Consider the following 12,633-nt stretch of genomic DNA (forward strand, 5'->3'; position numbering starts at 1 on the left):
CTAATAGTGATGTTGAGCATTTTTTCATATAGTTGTTGGCCATCTGTATGTCTTCTCTTGAGAAGTGTCTGTTTGCATCCTTTGCCCATTTATTAATGGGGTTATTTGTGTTTTCCTTGTTAATTTGTTTAAGTCCCTTATAGAATCTGGATATTAGACCTTTGTCAGATGCATATATTTTCCTCCATTCTGCTTGTTTTCTGTTTACCCTATTGATAGTTTCTTTTGCTGTGCAGAAGTTCTTTAATTAGGTCCCGCTTGTCAATCTTCGTTGCAATTGCTTTTGGAGTCTTTGTCATAAAATATTTGCCACAGCCAATGTCCAGAATGGTATATCCTAGATTTTCTTTTAGGGTTTTTATAGTTTTAGGTTTTACATTTAAGTCTTTAATCCATCTTGAGTTGATTTTTGTATATGACATAAGAAAGGGATCTGGTTTTAATCTTCTGCATATGGCTAGCCAGCTATCCCAGTGCCATTTATTGAACAGGGAATCCTTTTCCCATTGCTGTTATTGTTAGCTTTGTTGAAGATCAGATGGTTGTATTTCTGGGTTCTCTAACCTGTTCCATTGGCCTGTATGTCTGTTTCTGTAGCAGCACCATGCTGTTTTGGTTACCGTAGCCCTGCAGTATAGTTTGAAGTTAGGTGGTGTGCCACCTCTGGCTTTGTTCTTTTTGCTTAGGATTGCTTTGGCTATTTGGGCTCTTTTTTGGTTCCATATGAATTTTGGAATAGTTTTTCCCAATTCTATGAAAAATGTCATTGGTAGTTTGATAGGAATAGCACTGAATCTGTAAATTGCTTTGGATAGTATGGCCATGTTAACGATACTGATTCTTCTATCCGTGAACCTGTAATGTTTTGTGTCATCTCTGACTTTAAGCAGTGGTTTGTGATTATCATTGTAAAGATCTTTCACTTCCCTGGTTAGCTGTACTCTTAGGTATTTTATTCTTTTTGTGGCTATGTGAATGAGATTGTATTCTTGATTTTGCCCTCAGCTTGGATGTTATTGGTGTATAGAAATGCTATTGATTTTTGTACATTGATTTTGTATCCTGAAATTTTGCTGAAGTTGTTTATCAGATCCAGGAGCCTTTGGGCAGAGAATAAGAGGTTTTCTAGGTATAGAATCATCTTCTGAGAAAAGAGATCATCTGATTTCCTCTTTTCTTATTTGGATGCTTTTTCTTTCTTTCTCTTGCCTGATTGCTCTGGCTCGGGCTTCCAATACTATTTTGAAAAGGACTGGTGAGAGAGGGCATCCTTGTCTTGTACCAGTTTTCAAGGAGAATAGTTCCAGCTTTTGTCCATTTGATATGATGTTGGCTGTGGGCTTATCATATTTGGCCCTTATTGAGGTATGTTCCTTTGATGCCTAGTTTGTTAAGGGTTTTATACATGAAGGGATGTTGAATTTTCCCAAAAGCCTTTTCTGCATCTCTCGAGAAGGTCATGTGGCTTTTTCTTTTCAGTTCTGTTTATGTGATAAATTACGTTTATTGAGTTGGGTATGTTGAACCGATTCCGCATCCCAGGGATAAAGTCTACTTGATCGAGGTGGATTAGCTTTTTGATATGCTGCTGGATTTGGTTTGCAAGTATTTTGTTGAGAATTTTTGCGTCTATGTTCATCAGGGACATTGGCTTGAAGTTTTCTTTTGTTGTTGTTGTTGTGTCTCTGCCAGGTTTTGGTATCAGAATGATGCTGGCTTCATAGAATGAGTTAGGGAGGAGTCCCTCCCTTGGCCTTGATTTTTTGGAATAGTTTCAGCAGAATTAGTACAAGTTCTTCTGTAGAATTTGGTAGAATTTGTCTGGTAGAATTTGGCTGTGAATCTGTCTGGTCCAGGGATTTTTCTGGTTGGCAGGTGTTTTATTACTGATTCAATTTCGGAACTTGTTACTCGTCTGTTCTTCCCAATCATAGCCTTTCTTACTAGGGTTTCTTCCCTGTATCAGTCATTCACAGAGTCAAAAAACAGTGACTGAAAAGGAAAGGGGAAGATGGCTGCCCCTTAAGCTGCCCCCTTCAGCTATTTGTTACCTCAGTTTCCTTTTTGGTTCTCTAAGTCTTCCAACATCTGTTTAGCCTTCCTTTCCCTGTCAGCCTTCCACACGCATCAGTAAGCTGCAGGTGGGGAGAGGAGGTAGAATGTGTGTGGGTCAAAGTGACAATCATACCTCGCTTAACACTGGAGACACCTTCTGAGAAATGTGTTAGGCAATGTTGTCATTGTGAGAACTTCATCGAGTGTACTCACACAAACCCAGATGGTACAGCCCACTAAGCACCTAGGCTGTATCGCAAAGCCTATTGCCCCTGGGCCACAAACCTGTACAGCAAGTTGCTGTACTGAATACTGTAGGCAATGGTAACACAATACTAAGTGATTGTGTATCTAAGCAAAACATATTTATTTATTGAGATTGGGTTTCACTCTGTTGCCCAGGCTGGAGTTCAGTGGCACGACCAAAGCTCATTGCAGCCTCCAACTTCTGGCCTTAAGCGATCCTCCCACCTCAGCCTCCGGAGTAGCTGAGACCACAGATGCATGCCACCACATCCAACTAATTGTTTCATTTTTTGTAGAGATGGAGTCTCACTGTATCACTCAGGCTGGTCTTGAACTCTTGGCCTGAAGCGATCCTCCCATCTCAGCCTCCCAAAGTGTTATGATTACAGGCATGAGCCACCACACCTGGCCTCGAAACATGGAAAAGGTAGAATATAAATACAGTATTATAATCTTATGGGACCTCTGTCATATGTGGTCCGTGGTTGACTGAAATGCCATTATATGACACATGACTGTGGTTGCGTTAGCCTTATGCAGAGCTGCCCTGGTAAGAATGAAATATTTATGCATGTATAAGCTACACAAGACAAATTGTGTAATTTCAGTGATTCTGTGTAGGCATTAAATTCTATTTGCATTTAAAACAAGCAATGAACAATGTAAAAACAAACAGTAATGTTCATCTTACATTTTAATGATAACCTCATATTTTAGGTTTTATGTACTTAGAATAACATTAAATGGCACCAAAAAAATGCCAGGACAAGGGGAGAGAGAGTGAGTGAGAAAGGAAAAAAGTGCTTTAACATTAACAGCACAATTTCCCTGATTTTCAAACCCCACCTTTTCATTTCACTCTGGCCCCTAAACCCTGGGATGAAGTGAGAAGTGCCTTTGCCTGGATTTCAAGAACTGCCCAGGGAGTTGGCCGGGCAGAGTGGCTCACACCTGTAATCCCAGCACTTTGGGAGGCCGAGGCAGGTGGATCACCTGAGGTCAGGAATTCGAGACCAGCCTGGCCAACATGGTGAAACCCCATCTCTACTAAAATTACAAAAATTAGCCGGCCGTGGTGGCAGGTGCCTGTAGTCCCAGTTACACGGGAGGCTGAGGCAAGAGAGTCACTTGAACCCGGGAGGTGGAGGTTCCAGTGAGCCAAGATCGCGCCATCACACTCCAGCCTGGGGAACAAGAGCAAGACTTCGTCTCCAAAAAAACAAAACAAAAACAAACAAACAACAACAAAAAAAACTGCCCAGGGAGATCATGGAGGCAGGCTGTGAGGGGGCGTCTGTGAGCACCCCAACTGCGTCCCATTCGAGAACAAGTCATGTGTAAACACGGGCCAGGCCAGAGAGCCTGATGCTTTCCTACGAGAGCGCCATGGGGTGGATGACCTTCTGTGCCCCTCCTCTCCTTGTCCCTGCTTTGAGCTCGGTGGAGTCCGACACTGAAGAGGAGGAAGTGACATGGGAGCAAAATGAGGGGCAGGGAAGGACCCTGTCTCCTCGTACCAGATATTGAGCTGTTGTCTCTCAGCTTCAAGTCTCGCTTCTATGCTTAGCCTCAGCTGAGCTACACATCTCTCCGTTGTCAGCCGAGTCCTTGTTGACCTTGCAAATGGGAGGTTCTAGAAGGAGACAAGAAAGCTCTTCTCCTTCCCATCGTGCCCACTGTCCCGATGGTGGCATGTCAGCAACAGCCCTGCACGCCAACAGGGGCGGCCGGTTCCAGACTCAGCTTCATTCTGCTCTTCCAGGACAGCTTCATCGCCGCTCCCACAGGGGCTACCACCAGCCTGGCCATGCTGCTCCTCCCAGATCTGGTTCCCTCTCCCTGGGGCCCTTCTCTGAACTTTCAGGCTCTGACAAGCCCAGATTCTCTCTTCCCTTTATCCCTTAACCCCTAGAGGGTGGCAGCTGCCCCTTCAGCTATTTGTTACCTCCGTTTCCTTTTGGGTTCTCTAAGTGTTCCAACGTCTGTTTAGCCAAGTCCCCACATTCAATTCTTTGTTGAAATACCTAGTGTGGCTCCTGTGTCCCTGACTGGTCCCCACTCGGTGATCCAACCTGCTATCAGGAGTGGTGTCCTGGGAAACAGATCCTCAAAGATGGGGGAGCTCAAATCCATAGTGTGATGGGCCAGTGAAGTGTGGAACTTTCCCATCCCTTATCTCCTGCTCCCTACTTTGACACTAGTAGGATAAAAAAATTCAAGTTAGTAATAAAAGAGAGGAGGGATAGAAGTGAAATATGGGGAAGGGAAGGAATATCCCATGCCACCTTCCCTGCCTTCCTGTATATTGAATATCCCAAGCAGAGAAGGGAGAAGATTTATCTCTGAATGAATTTGGCAAGTTTGAATATCACACAGCACGAGCCATTTTAATAACTAAACTGAAACGGAATTTTTTGCTTAGACTAAGTTTTCTCTTTTCTATGAGAGACCAGAAAGATCATGGGATCTATCAATGTTTTCAATCAATTGCTCCCCCACTAACTGTTAAGGAGTCAGGGAGTAAAATAAAATTGCATATTAATTATGTCACATAGGCCCTGCTTATTCAACATACTGGTTATACTAGATTTTATGTTCAAATTTACCTAAATAAGATAACACAAACAATTTAAAGCAGCACTGGGATTTAGTACAACTGTTTTTCTTTCAAAAAAGTCCTGTAATTTAGGAAACTTGAATACAGACTTGGCATTAACTTTAGTTTTTAAAGATATATACTGGAAAATTTAGGGGTAAAATTTAATGATGCCAATAAATTACTTAGTAAAGAAGATATATTAGTCAGCACAGGCTGCCGTAAAAAAATACCACACGCTGCATGGGTTAAACAACAGAAACTTTTCTTTCTTTTTTTTTTGTTTGAGACGGAGTCTCGCATTGTCTCCCAGGCTGGAGTGCAGTGGCCGGATCTCAGCTCACTGCAAGCTCCGCCTCCCGGGTTCCCGCCATTCTCCTGCCTCAGCTTCCCGAGTAGCTGGGACTACAGGTGTCGCCAGCATGCCCGGCTAATTTTTTTGTAATTTTAGTAAAGATGGTGTTTCACCGTGTCAGCCAGGATGGTCTCGATCTCCTGACCTCGTGATCCGCCTGCCTCGGCCTCCCAAAGTGCTGGGATTACAGGCGTGAGCCGCCGCGCCCAGCTAGAAACTTATTTTCTTAAACAGTCTGGAGGCTGGAAGTCTGAGATCAGGGTGCTGGGATGTTCGGGCTCTGATGAGGACTCTCTTCCCGGCTTGCGGATGGCTGCCTTCTCCCTGCACCATTTTGTTTTTCCTTTTTTTGTTTATTTTTTAATCTTTTATTTTGGTCTTTAAACTCATTAAAAATTTTTGTTTTTTAACAGAACAATAAACACCTTTATTACATGGGTGGAGACAGAAAGGATGAGGATTTATTTGTCTTTCCAGGCCCTGATTTTCCTAAGATAGAACTCTGACTCCTTGGTCTCTAGCACGTAGCCATCTGCCTGGCCACACCGTCCTGGCCTTGACGCGGTGCTTGCCCTGCTGGAGCTGCTTCTCCGGAGGCTGACTTTGGTATTCTTTTTCCTTTCATCATATTCCTTCTGAATTCTTTAGATCAGTTTTTGTTTAAAACCTCTTCCTCCTCAGGAATCAGCTTGGCCCCTTTCTTGCGGCCCAGGAGCAGTGCATGGTAGGACTCGTACCACCACGGTGTGCTGTCAGTGAGTATGACGCAGCTCTTCACCAGCGTCTTGGTCCAGACCAACTCATTATTGGACGCACTGTAGACAACATCCATGATGCTTGTTTTGTGATTACAACACTCTGGGCCCCAGGAGAAACTCCCCACATCCAGCCTCAGGGCACAGTGTGTTTTGTGACTTCTCTGCACATGGACTGCATGGATGTGGCGGGGGCCAATCTTGGCACTGGCAGCGGGGCACCCCAGCTCGTACTTCTACTTCTTGTGGTTAGGCTTTCTCTTGCCCCCGGTCTTGTGGTGCTTGTGCCAGCTGTCCCGAGAGATGCCATTCGCTCAGCGCTGGCTGGAATGACCCACCTGTCTTAATCTTAATAAATGTATTTAAGCCTTCGCTTACCAAATTAGGCACATAGAGTTTGTTGAGGCCACAGACTTCAAATTTTTCCTTACCATTTCCTCTGTCACCTAGATTGCTTAGTGTATTGTTAGTCTCCAGATGTGTAAGATATTATAAAATTTATTTTCAATTTTATCACATGATCCTATGATGCTGACTTTGGGATTTACTGAGACTTCCTCTGTGGACTGATAGAGGCAGTATTCCTTTAAGTTCCCTGTGTTGAAAAGAATTTGCCTGTTGGGTCTAGTGCTCTCTCTGAGCCCAGGTAGAGAGCTGCGGCGTTCCAGTCTTCTAGTTCTTTGCTTTTTCACCCACCTGACCTGTCCATTTCTGAGAGGGGTGCATTCAAATTTCAAACCACACTTTTTGGTATTTTGTTTCTCCTCATGGTACTGTGAACCATCATACGCACACACAGTTAGTTATATATTATACATATACTACATGTTGCATGTTTTGTAATTTTATATATTGTTAGGTTTTCCATTTGCTCACGGCCCTTAACTCTTTTTGATTAGTGTGTTTTGGTCATTGACATTTATTTTAACTACTGGTATATTAGGGCTTATTTATGCTTTTATTTCATTTTTCCTATATTTACCATATTTTCTGGTACGAGCAGACTTGATCTGTTACTTGATCTGTTACTTGATCTTCGCCAAAAATCTAAGAAGCAAGGATGATATTTTCTTTTTCTCCCCTTTTCCTGACTGAATTTCCTTCTGGCCCAAGTAATGATTTTTATTTTTGTCTATCAATTTTAACAACTTTTTTTTTTTTTTCCTTCGCTCTGTCACCCAGGCTGGAGTGCAGTGGCCGGATCTCAGCTCACTGCAAGCTCCGCCTCCCGGGTTCACGCCATTCTCCTGCCTCAGCCTCCGAGTAGCTGGGATTACAGGCGCCTGCCACCTCGCCCGGCTAGTTTTTTGTATTTTTTAGTAGAGACGGGGTTTCACCGGGTTAGCCAGGATGGTCTCGATCTCCTGACCTTGTGATCCACCCGTCTCGGCCTCCCAAAGTGCTGGGATTACAGGCTTGAGCCACTGCACCCGGCCAATTTTAACAACTTTTAAAAATGTTAGGCATCCATCCCACAAACCCAGGTGCGTCCCTAATATCCTCTCACATTCCTCTGGTCTCTCTCTCCATGTTTCATCTCCACCTCCATCAGCAGAGTTGGTATCATTCTTGGAGCTTTATGAAGTCTCATGGTCCAGAAAAATGTCCAAAGGTTCACGAGTTACTCCTCAGGACTCTCAGAAGCCACACTGACTCCTTAGTAGTTTCTCTGAAGTCAACACCAACGCCTTCAGCCACATGTAGGTAGCTCATTACAAATGCTATTATGCAGGCACATATGTACATGGCTACCTATACCTGTGTCCGTCTATAAAATACATGTGTATACATCATGTATACATGAAGTTAAGAGACTTTTTTTTTTTTTTTTTGAAACGGAGTCTCGCTCTGTCGCCCAGGCTGGAGTGCAGTGGTGCGATCTCAGCTCACTGCAAGCTCCACCTCCCAGGTTCACACCATTCTCCTGCCTCAGCCTCCCGAGTAGCTGGGACTAGAGGCACCTGCCACCACGCCTGACTAATTTTTTTTCCTATTTTTAGTAGAGACGGGGTTTCATCATGTTAGCCAGAATGGTCTCCATCTCCTGACCTTGTGATCCGCCTGCTTTAGCCTCCCAAAGTGCTGGGATTACAGGCGTGAGCCACTGCACCCGGCCGAAGTTAAGAGACTTAAAAATCTGGTTGCTTGTAAAAAATCAGTGGGGAAATTAATGACTACATACCAGTATAAACGCATGTACATACACATGCATGTAGACAGGATATAGCAGGTGGTGAAATAACATTTGGAGAATCTGGGTGAGGAAGAATTCTTTGTACTATTTTTGCAACTTTTCTTATTTCAAAATTAAAATTTAAAATGTAATGGGGTCAGCCAACAGGACACGGGACTCAGCTTTGAAAAGCTTCCCTGACTACAGTTTTGGCAAGTCAAGTCTCAAAAAGAGGAATGAAAAAGCCAGAGAAATAAGGTGTGATGCTGCCTGAGGCAGCTATGAAACCAACACCACATTCTGAGCCTGACCAGTAAAGGGAAAGAACAGGGCACGGGGCTGCCTTTTGCCTGAGGCTCACCTCAGGGCCACCAAACAGCCCTGGCTGACATGCGGGAGCTCTCGCTGACAGCAAACTGCCAGCACATGATGGCAACAGGACAAATTCAAGGAAATCACTCTTCCCCAAGCCCTCAAAGAATTCTTGCTCAAGGCCAGGATTGTCAACTGAGGCCAACAGCATGTGTGGATGAGGCACCCCCAAAGGAAGCCCACGTGGACAACTTCCTCTTCACAGGGAGGAAAATGTGACTGAGGGATGGAGGACTGGACTGTCATCACGCTAGCCAGTGGCCAATGTTAGCATCACTGGCCTGGTGTGATGGCTCATACCTATATTCCCAGCACTTTGGGAGGCTGAGGGAGGACTGCTTGAGCCCAGGGGCTTGAGACTAGCATGGGCAACAGAACAAAACCCTGCCTCTAAAAAACATGTAAAAATCAAAAATCAAAGTTTTAGCATCACTGACAGAGGGTTAAAAAGATATGAAGTGTCCTTTGGTGTGATTTAATAGAAAGGACACAAAATCACTTAAATGTATTACAACCAAAAGATGCAGGTGAACCTAGCAAAGCTTTATCTGTACCTTCCAGATTCCAGGAGATCCTGGGGATGGGAGCAGGTCAGGGCAAACTCTTAGAAGTGGCCACACAAAGCTGGAGGGTGCACACCCTGCAGCACAGCCTACTCTGCCTGGCACTGTTAAGTTGGTTCAATGGAGGATAAGAAGATCCTTAAGGACACGACAACCAGAAAGCAGGCACTATGAATGCATGGGTGTTGACTAGGCCCTGGAAAAAAAGGCAAGGGATGCTCAAGGCGATAAACATCTGAAGTCACACCCAGCGTGAGCCAGGCTCTGTCCTGATGGAGACATTTTTGTAGTCATCAGGCAACAGGAGAGCTGCCTGGTGTCAGTTGTACGGTCCTTTGCGGAATCAGAGTCACGCAGCCTTCAAAACACATCACTTCTTTTTTTTTTTTTTTTTGAGACGGAGTCTCGCTCTGTCGCCCAGGCTGGAGTGCAGTGGCCAGATCTCAGCTCACTGCAAGCTCCGCCTCCCGGGTTCCCGCCATTCTCCTGCCTCAGCCTCCCGAGTAGCTGGGACCACAGGCGCCGCCACCTCGCCCGGCTAATTTTTTGTGTTTTTTTAGTAGAGACGGGGTTTCGCCGTGTTAGCCAGGATGGTCTCAATCTCCTGACCTTGTGATCCGCCCGTCTCGGCCTCCCAAAGTGCTGGGATTACAGGCTTGAGCCACCGCGCCCGGCCAACACATCACTTCTTTATTCACGCTGAAAAAAAACAAGGCCACTAAGTGCCCTGCTCCCTCACTCACTCGGACCTACAGACACGGGGACAAAACTAGTCATGTTTTCTAAGTGGCCACAGGATAGCAAAAGTGTGGCTATCAAGGGGGAGGCGGGCGCTCACCACCTGCCCCTCTCAAGTAAAAATAAAAGAAAGCACTCTGAGATCCAGGGAGGGTGCCAAACTCATTTCTTTTTCTTGAAATGTGACTAGTAACTGGAGCAGAGAGTGACGCTGAAGTGCATTCATGCTTTCCGTGACCCATCCATCAAGCTCCTTCTCTGTGACCTTGCGGCTGAGTGCTGAGGCTGCAGAGCTGAACTGCCCTGCTGACGGGGAGACAACAGCCACGTGGACGTGTCCTGATGACTGCCTGAAGGTGCTGCTCATCACCAGGCAGATGAAGGTTCGGGAGACACGTTCATGCCATCGGACCACAGATGTCAAGTTGGGAGAGAATGTTTACGACGATGACAGAACTGGGATTGACTGTAACATCACAAAAACTGTGATGGGCCTAGACCCAGCGTGTGACATGGCTGTCGAGACTAAGGCCACCCGAGACTGTGTTAATTAATGGGGGCCCTTAGAGGGTGCCCTGCTCAGGCTGTATCTCAAATACTGTGTCTACTTCTGGGCCCATGTTTTAGGGGTGCAGCTGACAAGTGGGTCCCCAAGGTGGTGAGGCTCTGGGGGATTTTATTGTTAGAGAATGGGTCTCACTCTGTCGCCTAGGCTGTAGTGGTCTGGTCAGTGCTCACTGCAGCCTCACACTCCTGGGCTCCAGCCATCCTCTTGCCTCAGCCTCCCCAGCAGTGGCAGCTTTTTCATAGGAGAGGGGGTTGGATGAACTTTTGAGTTTAACACAGAGAAGGGAAGACTTGGAGCTGACCTATCCAATTAACACGTTAAAGCCTGCTACTAAAAGCAGGTCAGACTTGCTCTGTTTTGCCTAGAGGAAAGGTCTAGGGCCCAAGGGCAGAAGGTACGGGAGCCAGGTGTCAGTTCCATTTAAGAAAGAACGTTCCAGCAGTTAAAAGTACAAACGATTCAGTGGGAAAGGAATTCCCTTCTTGTGAACAGGGGCTGGGTGACCAGCTGTGAGGAACTCTTCAGGCTGAGTCCTACTTGAAGGTGTGTGACGCAGAGAGCCCCCCTGTGCATTCCGCTCTAGATGCGCAAATGAAGTTCACTTCAAAGCACACTTAAAAATGTGTGAATGAAATTAACTTCAAAGCACATTTATAAAAGCTGTAAGAAAATCACAGGGAGTTTGAGGGAAGAGGAGAGAATATATTTTTGGAGAATCAATTTAAAATACGGTTTTAAGGGAAAGAATTTATTTCAAAGCTCAGCACAGAACCACTCCTTTAGGAGACTGTTTAATGATAGCTGTGTCTTTGTACATTTCCATCTAGCTCCTGAGTTCCACATGGAGGAAGTGATGGCAACTACCCAGTTCACTGGAACAAAGTCGTTGTCTTTTCTTTCTGCCATCAAGTAAGAACACCAAGCAGTGCTGGGGCTGAGTGACGATGCCCTGTGCACACCCAAGATTTGTGTACAAACGAGGCAGGCCCAGCAAGGGCAGAAAAGGCAGCAGAACCCTCCTGAGGCTCCGCTCCCTGAGAACACGAAGCGTCTGGGAGCTGCATCTAGAAAGGGGCTTTTCAGCCGGGCACAGAGGCTCACGCCTGTAATCCCGGCACTTTTGAGGACGAGGCAGGTGGATCGCTGGAGCTCAGGAGTTCGAGACTCACCTGGCCAACACAGGGAAACCCCATCTCTACTAAAAACACAAAAATTAGCTAGGCACGGTGGTGCATGCCTGTAATCCCGGTTACGTGGGAGGCTGAGGTACCAGAATCGCTTGAACCTGCGAGGTGGAGGTTGCAGAGAGCCGAGACCATGCCTCTGCACTGCAGCCTGGGCGACACAGTGAGATTCCGGAAAGAAAAAGAAAGAAAAACGAAGGAAGGAAAGAAGGAAGGAAGGAAGGAAGGAAGGAAGGAAGGAAGGAAGGAAGGAAAGAGGGAGGGAGGGAGGGAGGGAAGAAGGGAGGGAGGGAGGGAAGGAGGGAGGGAGGGAGGGAGGGAGGGAAGAAAGGAAGGAAGGAGGGAGGGAGGGAGGGAAGGACGGAAGGAGGGAGGGAGGGAGGGAAGGAAGGAGGGAGGGAGGGAAGGAAGGAAGGAGGGAGGGAGGGAGGGAAGGACGGAAGGAGGGAGGGAGGGAAGGACGGAAGGAGGGAGGGAGGGAGGGAGGGAAGGAAGGAGGGAGGGAGGGAAGGAAGGAAGGAGGGAGGGAGGGAGGGAAGGAAGGAAGGAGGGAGGGAGGGAGGGAGGGAGGGAAGGAAGGAAGAAGGAAGGAAGAAAAAGAAAGGAAGAAAGGAAAAGAAAGAAAAGGAAAAGAAAGGAAAAGAAAAGAAAAGAAAGGGGCTATTCACATGGTATCCACTGGGGTCCAGGGCTCCTCTGAAAGCTTGGCAAAAATTCTGTGCTTATGGCGTTTTTCTTGGGAGAAGGTAACAGATGTCAGCAGATTCTCAAAAGTGTTTATGACTAAAAGAGGAGAGTGAGATTTGCAAGAACGCGCTGCCCACGGGGTCAGGGCAGACCCACCGCTCCTTCTTGGTGCTGTGAGGTGCCCTTCTTTCTCGGGCGTAAGGCTTTCTCACTGTTGTAGGGTGGGGGGTTAGACAGAATGATTCTGGATTTCCCTTCCAACTCTAAACACCATGGAGGAGAACTGAGGCAGCAAACACTCGTGCTCACAGTGACCCTCGGGAACCACGGCCTTGGTCGTT

General features: G+C 46.3%; 1 pseudogene; it reads right to left on the reverse strand.

The window, feature by feature from the left end:
• Nucleotides 1-5,580: 5,580 nt before the first annotated feature.
• On the reverse strand, nucleotides 5,581-9,892 carry LOC144341297 (small ribosomal subunit protein eS8-like; annotated as a pseudogene).
• Nucleotides 9,893-12,633: the final 2,741 nt, after the last annotated feature.

This window comes from Macaca mulatta, chromosome 6, assembly GCF_049350105.2.
Source record: "Macaca mulatta isolate MMU2019108-1 chromosome 6, T2T-MMU8v2.0, whole genome shotgun sequence".
Classification (NCBI taxonomy): domain Eukaryota; kingdom Metazoa; phylum Chordata; class Mammalia; order Primates; family Cercopithecidae; genus Macaca; species Macaca mulatta.